The sequence below is a fragment of the Lactuca serriola genome, chromosome 2, assembly GCF_051521515.1.
Source record: "Lactuca serriola cultivar US96UC23 chromosome 2, Lser_US96UC23_V15, whole genome shotgun sequence".
Lineage (NCBI taxonomy): Eukaryota > Viridiplantae > Streptophyta > Magnoliopsida > Asterales > Asteraceae > Lactuca > Lactuca serriola.
The window spans coordinates 235,296,466-235,306,246 of NC_136409.1; the positions used below are offsets into that span (position 1 = coordinate 235,296,466).

General features: G+C 29.8%; 1 pseudogene; it reads left to right on the forward strand.

Moving 5' to 3' along the window:
• Nucleotides 1–4,751: 4,751 nt before the first annotated feature.
• On the forward strand, nt 4,752–6,264 carry LOC145090195 (zinc finger BED domain-containing protein RICESLEEPER 2-like; annotated as a pseudogene).
• The last annotated feature ends 3,517 nt before the right edge of the window (nt 6,265–9,781 follow it).

Consider the following 9,781-nt stretch of genomic DNA (forward strand, 5'->3'; position numbering starts at 1 on the left):
TATATATATATATATATATATATATATATATATATATATATATATATATATATATATATATATATATATATATATATATAGGGCTAGGTTAAAGTGTTTTTTTACATTTATTGTGTGCTAGAATGCACCAATAGGAATTTAGTAAAATTATATTATTATTTAATTAAATAATGATAAATATTAAATGGTTTCCATAATTGTATGTATATTAAGTGATATCCATAATTATAATTTTCTCTTTATTGAAATTAATTAAATTCGTCATTAATGTCAGCAATAACATTCTTTCAGAATGAATTCGTATCTAGGTTTTTATGTCAGCAATAACATTATTTCAAGATTCACTCACTTAAAATACAATAAAGTTGTATGGAATATAAAGAATGAGGGTGTATTCTAGTATAATATACTCTCGTTCTCCTAGAATACACTCTTATTATTTTATATATGAATTCATTTTGAAAGAATATTATTATTGACATTAATGACGAATTAAATTAGTTTCCATAAACAAGAATTATAAATATGGATATCATTTAAAATACATTTAATAATAGATGTGAAAGACATTTGAACCTACCTATATATATATATATATATATATATATATATATATATATATATATATAATTCCGTTAATAACACAATTTGTTTTATTGATCGATCATATTTTAAATGAGTTAACTCCACCTTATATGTATCCTGGGGTCATGAGTGATTCTAATGCTTCTCGTTGGCACAAAATGATGACATCTAATGAAATTGATAGTTTGGAGATTTGTAGCTTAAGAACTTCTAACCTTAATCTTTCTACAAAATGTTGGTAGCAATTTAGAGATTATACATGAACGATTTTGGAAAAGGTTATTATGTGCCTTCATGATGATAACGAGCGGTTAGGAGTAACAAGATTGTTAGATTATAGGAGGTCCTTATAGGACAAATTAAGCCAAATCCACCTGGATCTACAGTCGTTCATTATACACTTAATGGGGGAGGTGTTTTCATTATTTATTGGAAATGGTGTTGTAGTCTTAATAGGAGAGGTGTTTTCATTATTTATTCGCTCGTGAAGGAAATTGAAAAAGGTTTCTTAGAGTCTGCCATTTTGCCTACATTTATGGAAAATGTTTTTTCCTGAAAAATCAACGTTTTCTTATGACATACGAGACTTGGATGATTATCGATTAGAACCAACATAGTCCATAAGAGCATCCACAATGCATAGTTCAATGAGAAGGTTGAATGAGGTGGTATGCCTAATTGGCATTCAATAGATTAAACTCTACCATTGTGAGATGATATGTTGGTGTTCAATAAATATGGAGTTCAATGGGAAAAATGAAACATTTTAACTATTAAATATATATTCCATTGAGCTCTATTGAGTTCAATGCATTGTAGAAAAATTAATATAGAGTTTACAGTAAGTAAAATGATGATGCGTCAATTCATTAAATTTTAATAAGTTTAATGCATTGTAGATGCCCTAAGGATGAATATACCATCCGCCTTATGCCCAATATTGTGCAATGTTTTTTGAGGAGAACGAAGTCCACCTTCTCATAGATTACTCCATATGCAACTAAGGAGTTATGGGCTCATATTGTGGAAGGATACCAATTATCATAAACTCTTTGGGATTAACAAGTCAATGATTTGAAGTTATGGATGTCTAGCGAGACAGAAATGATAAAAATAAACTGATTGAAAAAGTCTAGTTGTTAGGTTAGGTTCTCATTGGTACCATTCAATATTAAAAACTAAATACATATTTTGATATCCATACAAAAGATCTTTTTTTTTAACTAGCTCATTATATAATTATACATTAATTTGGTTTAATTCAAAATTTACAATGATTTATATATAAGAGTTATAAGGGTGTCCATTTAAAAATTTTAATGGTAAAAAATATAATATGATCATTAAAAAAAAGTTTCAAATTAAAAGGGTGTCTAATGAGAATGTGGAATCCCCCTTGCTCTTTGGACGACCTATAGATGTCATCTCCTTGTAAATCGTAAATGTATTTCTTCTAACAAACAAAAAATAATTACAATTTAATCATGGCATGCTATATTCATAATCGTATCATGTTTTTCTTTTTGTGATATAGAAGAAACAACATGAGATTAGTAGTTTCATACATTAATACACTATTATATGAATGGTTTTGATATTTTTAATCGATATATAGGCTATGTTTTAACTCTTAAACATACATGCAAAACAAAATCTTTATTGGAATGAGAAAACTTTTTACTTGAACAAAGAGAAAGGGCATCGTGTATGTAAATGTTCAATTTCCTTTTTCCCATAAATGTCTATGAAAATTCTAATAAGTACTTAATACACTGGTTAAATAATCAGAAACTGTACAGTCATCACATATATCATATATAGCACAAATAGACACGCAACATTATTAAAAACTGTAAGCATTATTAGAAGGGAAAAAAAACATTGCATTAGAAATATTGTATTCTATTAGTTCTTAGTAGACATGCGTTTATCAAACTGAATCTGATATAAGGTTTGGTAAGAAGAGGTCAAGATTGATGCATGTCAGCATGTGCCAAGACATTGACGACGACAAATCATAATGAAAATTGATATGCTGTTCATATATACAACCCAAGAAAAACATGAATCGTTAAGGGGTGAACCTTGTGCATACGTGATAATCTTTACTTTTTTTGTTTTTTAATTTTATTTTATTTTATAAATACAAATAGAATGTTATTTTGATTCATTTTATGAGAAAATTCTTACTATATAACACATACACCAGCCGAGAATCCTACTTCGACACTCACAAGGACATTACTTTATTTTCCTGATTTTTCTGCCATTTTTACACTTAATAATTGTTATATAATATGTGTTACGCCTTGGGAAAGAAATTGACAACTTTTTAATTATTTACATGTTTAAACGTAGACAAAAATGGGTAAATTCTAGGGGTGTAAGCGAGATAAGCTAACTCGTGAGAAACTTGAGACCGACTCGAAAAATACTCGAAATCGACTCGACCTTAATCGAGCCGAGCTCGAGCTCGAGCTACTCGAGTACCTTATCGAGCCAAGCTCGAGTACTAAAATACTCATCTTGTACGGCTTGCGAGCTTAGTCGAGCTTAATGTAATTTACATATATGCCATTTTTTTAATTTATTAATTGTTAATCATTAATAACATAATAAAAAAACTAAAAAAAAATCCCTAATAAGTGATATCTCTATCCGTCGATCCATGATCCATCCTAAAGTCCTAATTCTCAAACCCTTAAACCTTCATTCCCTTAGCTATCGGCTATCGCCTTATCCCCTGACCCCTATCGTTCGTTTAGACCTTCAGTCCTTCACAATTCGAAAAATGGAGATCGTCGTTCGCAGTTCGCCAACACCTACTCCGCTGCTCCACATACCGGTTGCCTGCCGCCTGCCGGTGCACTATCTGTGCTTGTCGCTGCTGGTCCACCATTCATAATCGCCAGCCTCTAGTTCATCGATGGTTGCTGAGTAAGAACGGAGAACGACACATACATACATACGATTGAATGTAAGTCCATATTTCTTTCTTTTTCTTACAGTAATATTCGATTTCTTTTTCTTACAGTAATATTTGATTTCCAGCTTTCAGTTCCTTTTGTGTCTTACAGTAATAGTCCATGTGTATGTAAGTGATAGTCTCTTACAGTAATCATTTGATTTTTAAATTGTAATCTATAAAACATGATAATTGTTTGATCTTATTATGTGATTTAAGAATTCAAAAGGGAAAAATTGAGTATGGGAATTCGAATTACATACCTGAATAAGATATATTGCAGATGTGATAACAGAAATCTTGTTTGGATCTTGTCATTATTAAGCCATTAGTACTTTCATACCAGTTTTATTACCATTTAGGCTTACACAAAAAAAATTAATTGATTGTTTCAGTATCATGCAAGCTTGCTGAACACTGTTTATGATTCTGATTCTGGATTTATGTTGTTAAATTTTAAGATAGAACAGCTCAATTCTTTTCTTTTTGTTGGCTGAAATATTAATGTTTTTTTGTTGGCTGAAGTATTAATGTATTTTTTTGTGGTAACTTTTCTTATTTGCAGATGGAATCAAACACACCTTCTGATATTTCATCAGCTCCAAACTCGCAACAAGAGAATGATGGTTTGGTAAATGACAGAAACACCCATTCTACGAACAATGAAGAAAATGCAGATGAAGGGAGTTCCCATTTTCAAAAGAAGAAAAGACCAAAGACTTCTCCAGTATGGGCAGATTTTACTGAAGTTAAGATGCCTGATGGGACTATGAAAGCACAATGTAGATTTTGTAAAGGTCGACTCGCCATAATATCAAGCTCGAGTACTAGTCATTTGAAACGACACTTGAAGACATGTACCCCAAAAGCAGCTCATGACTTGAAACAACAAAAGATCACTTTGCAAGCAGTTGATTCAGGATGCAATCAAGAAAAACATGTCAATCCCGCCCTTACTGATGGAAAGTTTGATATGATGAAAATGAGAGAGTCTATTGCGCATTGGATACTTATGCACGAGCATCCTTTCACAATTGTTGAAGAAGAAGAATTTAACATGATGCAAAAGCGTGGAATGCTTGAACGGGAAAATGTCTCACGTGTTTCCATTAAAAAAGACTGTGAAAAAGTTTTTGAGATAGAAAAGAACAAGCTGAAGAATTTATTAAAGTCTATTTCAAAGATTAGTGTGACCACGGATATGTGGAAGTCTACCAATCAGAAAATCGAGTATATGGTTCTTACAGGCCATTTTGTTGATTCTAATTGGCAATTACAAAAACGTGTTCTGAGCTTTATTCACTTACCTCCTCCTCATCGTGGGCTTGAGATTGGTGACAATCTTTACAAGTGTTTTAAGGATTGGGGGTATAGAGAATAAGGTGCTCACTATTTCTGTTGACAATGCCTCAAATAACGATTCGGCTGTTAGGATCCTAAGTGAACTTTTTCAAGGGTTAAAAAGTTGCATTGTGGAGGAAAGTTGTTTCATGTACGTTGTTGTGCACACATCTTGAATCTTATGGTTCAAGATGGACTTTCTAGAATTAGCTATATTATTGAGGATATTCACGAAACTGTCACATTTATCAACCAAAATGAAGGGAGACTTAATTTGTTTTCTGAGATTGTGCAACAGTTGCAATTACCACATAGAAAACTTATTCTTGAATGCAAGACAAGATGGAATTCAACATATCAGATGTTGTCGGCTGCAATCAAATTTAAAGAGGTGTTTCCAATGTACAAAGAAAGAGAGCCACGCTATCTTTGTTGTACCAACAATGATGATTGGTTGAAGGTGGAAAAGGTATGTGAAATCTTAGAAGTTTTTGACTCTGCGACTAATATCATCTCTGGGAGTGAGTATCCGACTTCAAGCTTATTTCTTAATGAAATTTTTAGAGTGAAAGTTTTGTTGGATAAGAAGTTTGAAGATTCTAGCGAAGATGAGTTTGTTCATGAAACCAAAATTTGATAAATATTGGGGAGATTGCAACTTAATGATGTCTATTGGTGCTATTTTAGATCCTAGGTGCAAAATGAGGGTTATTGAGTTTTGCTTTCCTAGGATGTATCCTGAAAATGAAGCTTGTGAAAATATAGACAAAGTGAAAAAAAGCTTTATATGCATTGTATAAAGAATATGCAGATGAGTATTAGTCTAGTAGTAGTGAAGGAAATGGCGAAAGTGTTGGTTTAAGAGGAAACAATGTGACTATTCAACCTTCATCTTCTGGTTGGTCTGAGTTCGCTCAATTTGTAAGAACAGTTGAAAATATACAACCACAAAAATCCGATTTAGATAATTATCTTGAAGAGAGTTGTTACATTTGTGAAGAGGATCCAATACCATTTGATGTTTTACAATGGTAGCGGTCAAATTCGTTAAAGTATCGTATATTGTCACGCATGGCTCGAGATATACTTGCAATTCCTATCACCACTGTTGCATCGGAAGCTACTTTTAGTGCGGGTAGTCGAGTTATTGACACATATAGAGCATCCTTGGCTACTGAAACGGTAGAAGTCTTACTTTGTGGTGGAGATTGGTGTCGAAGCCTCTATGGTTTGAAAAGAAAGAAAAAGGCATGATTATTTGTTTTTCATCACCTTTAATGTGTTTTTATAATTTCAATTATATTTATTATTCTTGTGTTTATACATTTCAGAAAGAGAAGCAACAAATGGAGATCAATCTTCCCATTCCATGATAAGTAAGTTTATTTAAAATGTTGAAAACATAATTTTTTTTTTGCTGTTTTTTTTTCTTTTTTTGCAGCTTTTTGTAGTTTTTTTTCCAGTTTTTATGGTTTTTGGTAGTTTTTTATTGTTTCTTTTGTAGTTTTTTTGTTGTTTTTACTGATTTACTGTTGTTTTTAGGTTAAATAGCTGTTAAATAATTGTTGTTTGCTGTTAAATATTTTTTTTGCTGTTTTTTTCTTTTTTTTTTGCAGCTTTTTGTGGTTTTTTTTTCTGTTTTTTCTGGTTTTGGCAGTTTTTTTGTTGTTTATTTTGCATTTATTTTGTTGTTTTTTACTGATTTTTGTGTTGTTTTTAGGTTACATAGCTATTAAATAATTGTTGTTTTTTGTTATTTCATCAGGTAGAAGCTGAAGAAGCTCTTTTGGTGCTGAGTTGGTATATTTTTGAAGTCTTAAAAGTTTTGCATTGAAAAATGTTTCATTTTTGTATTTTGAAAGTATGCAAAAACGATATAGATGCATGAATGGTTGATGCTATTTTGCATTAAAGATTGTTTATTTTTGGTATTTTGAAAATATGTAAAACTTATGACATATATGGACTATGGGTGATGTTTTATTGATATTAGCCGTTTAATTGTATTTTTTTTGGTAGTTTGGAGATTAGAATATGGAATGTTTTAATAGTTATTACTTAATTTAGTGATTTTAAAAAATACATACATATATTAGTCGATCCGAGCCGAGCCGAGCTCGAGACTGTCGAGTATTTCACGAGTCCGAGCTCGAGTTTAAAATCAAGGCTCGAGTCGAGTTCGAGCCGAGCTTCGAGCTCGAGTATTTTTGTCGAGTCGAGCTTCGAGCTTTATAGTGTTCGGCTCGACTCGGCTCGTTTACACCCCTAGTAAATTCCATATTAAAAAGTGTATGTATTTTACTATTATTTCTATTGTTATTATTATTTTTCTGTAAACAGGTTTAACTTTTCATATGTTAATTATTGTTTACGTGTTTATAGGTGATGCCTTATTTACAACTTGAGAAATGTGACAACCCTTATATTTTTTGTATGTTTTTGTGTATTTTAAAGTAAAAATGTATAAAAAAAATCAATTATTGAATACTAGACGTGAGACTCGTATACCATACAGATTGATTAAACAAAATATCTATCAATTTGTAAATGTTAAACATCATTTTAAGTAAAATTTTAAAATAAATACAAATAAAATGATGACTAAATAAGTAATTCAATTTATACTAATAAAAACTCTATTGGCATATTATAAATAATTGTTTTGAATCATAAATTCCTAAAAAGAAAAAATGAATACACCATTAAATATCATATTGCTAAATTTACTGTCATTATCTAAAAAAACTGTTTTTATGAGGTAAACATTTATATTGCAACATTAATATGATTTTTTTAAGATTAGGATTTATAATAAAGACGAAAAAATTATATTAATTGCAATTTACGATCAAATTTAATACATTACATATATAAATAGAAATTTATGTGGCTTGTAAATTTTAAAAAAAATAAAAAAATAAAAAAATCTATAGATTGACATATAAATATTTTTTGTTTCAAAAATATCACAAAATAACAAGTATAAAAACTCATGAAAAATTAAAATGTGATAGAATGAATCTTGATTTATTAGAAAAAATTATACTAATTTGTATTCACCAGATAATTATTGTCATGACATATAAATCACAATATACCTTATTTCTTTTTTGGAAATGGAAAACAAAAGAAATACTATCTAGGCATCCTTATTAGAATACATGTGTGATGCAACGGGTTTTCAAATGGTATTGCATCCCATCCCAAAGATTCACTGCTAAGGCACGCGAATTCATCAATTTTGCATGTAGTTGAAAAAGAAGATATTATTAGCTATTACTTACGAAGCATTTTGATGTATTTGGAAGGCGAAAATTAAACCACAAAATGCTCAAAAAAACGTGTTTACTAACCCGGCGAAGACGTACAGCAAGTAATATAATTACAACAGTCTATGGATGGATTACACACCCAGGTAAAAAATGGTATATTTAATTGGGCTAGTTAGAGTTGTCCATTTTAATATGTATTTTTCCTTAGTTCTTTCTTTCTCCCAGCTAGGCTTTGGTTTTATAAAATTCGTCAGTTCCATAAATAAAAAACAAACAGCAATTTAAATTACGACGTTTTCATAGAAAGGAAAATGTTCATAAGGTTTATGGACTCTCACCCTTGCTAGAATATATACGCCAGGACATCAAGGTAATATCGGTAATTACAACAAGTTAGCAAAGTCCAGTTTTACAAGCTCAACGTACAGCTTTTTAATGCATGCATGTGTGTGGAAAAGTGTAGTAGAAGATGCATTACATATATAGATTATAGAGCATATATAGGTGGTGAAGGCTGGAATCAAGGGAGGAGCATCATCTGGGGTTTGATGAAAAACCAATAATCAATTGACTTGGAAAAATCTTTATCTTGGACTGTGTGACCTTTTAAAATTGACTTTTACTAAAACAAAATGTGCCAAAGCATCAAATGCAAATAACCAAATACAAAATCTTCATTTTTCAAGGGTAGTCTAAAGAGTACTATAGTTTTTAAGAATATTGATTTAATGACTTTGTCGAGCTCTATGTGCTTCATCTTACTTGTCTTATATATTTAAAAGGTTATGGTTAAGTGTTCACTTGGCTCAATGGCACTGGGGCCAAACTCCAAGATTAGAGACTAATACAACTTGCATTTTAACTTTGACAATCCACATATAAACTGATCGACTTCGTATTCATTATGAGACTTTCGGGAATTTAAATGTTTTTTTTTATTTTTTTTTTATAATTGTTATTTCCTATTTGAATCCAAGAAAAAGAAGTCGCTGTGAATAAAGGTCGAAGGCAATCCTTGACAAATTAGTTAAAAAACTAACTTTTATTTGAAACTAGGCGAATATTCGAACATGAGCAAAATACAACAATATATTTAAAATCTCTACAAATATATGTTTTTTAAATATATCAATGACATTATTGTTAGTTCTTATATAATAAATCTTATAATAATTTTGTATAAATATTGTTTGATTTAAATTATATGATAATGTAGACGTCTTTTAAATTTTATAATCTCAAGTGTCTCAATGGTCTTACTTATGAATAAAATTAAATATAATATATGGTTTAATGATATTTATAGTTGTTATAATTTATTAATTTTAAAAAGTTTATTTTTTAACATTTTAGTTTCTATCGTTGTAATTATTTAAAATATCAAACATTGTTTTTGTTTTTAAAGATAACAATAGAATTTTTATATATAATGTAAGTTAATGTAAAACAACGTATTTGAAAACTCTTAATTATTTTAACTTTGTTTCAGAAATTTAACTTTTAAAAAATTTATTTGATGAAGATGGTTACTTTCTTTGATATAATAATTCATTATACTAAATTGATATACTATATTGATTATTTTGAATTATAGGATAATATATACATCTTTTATAAC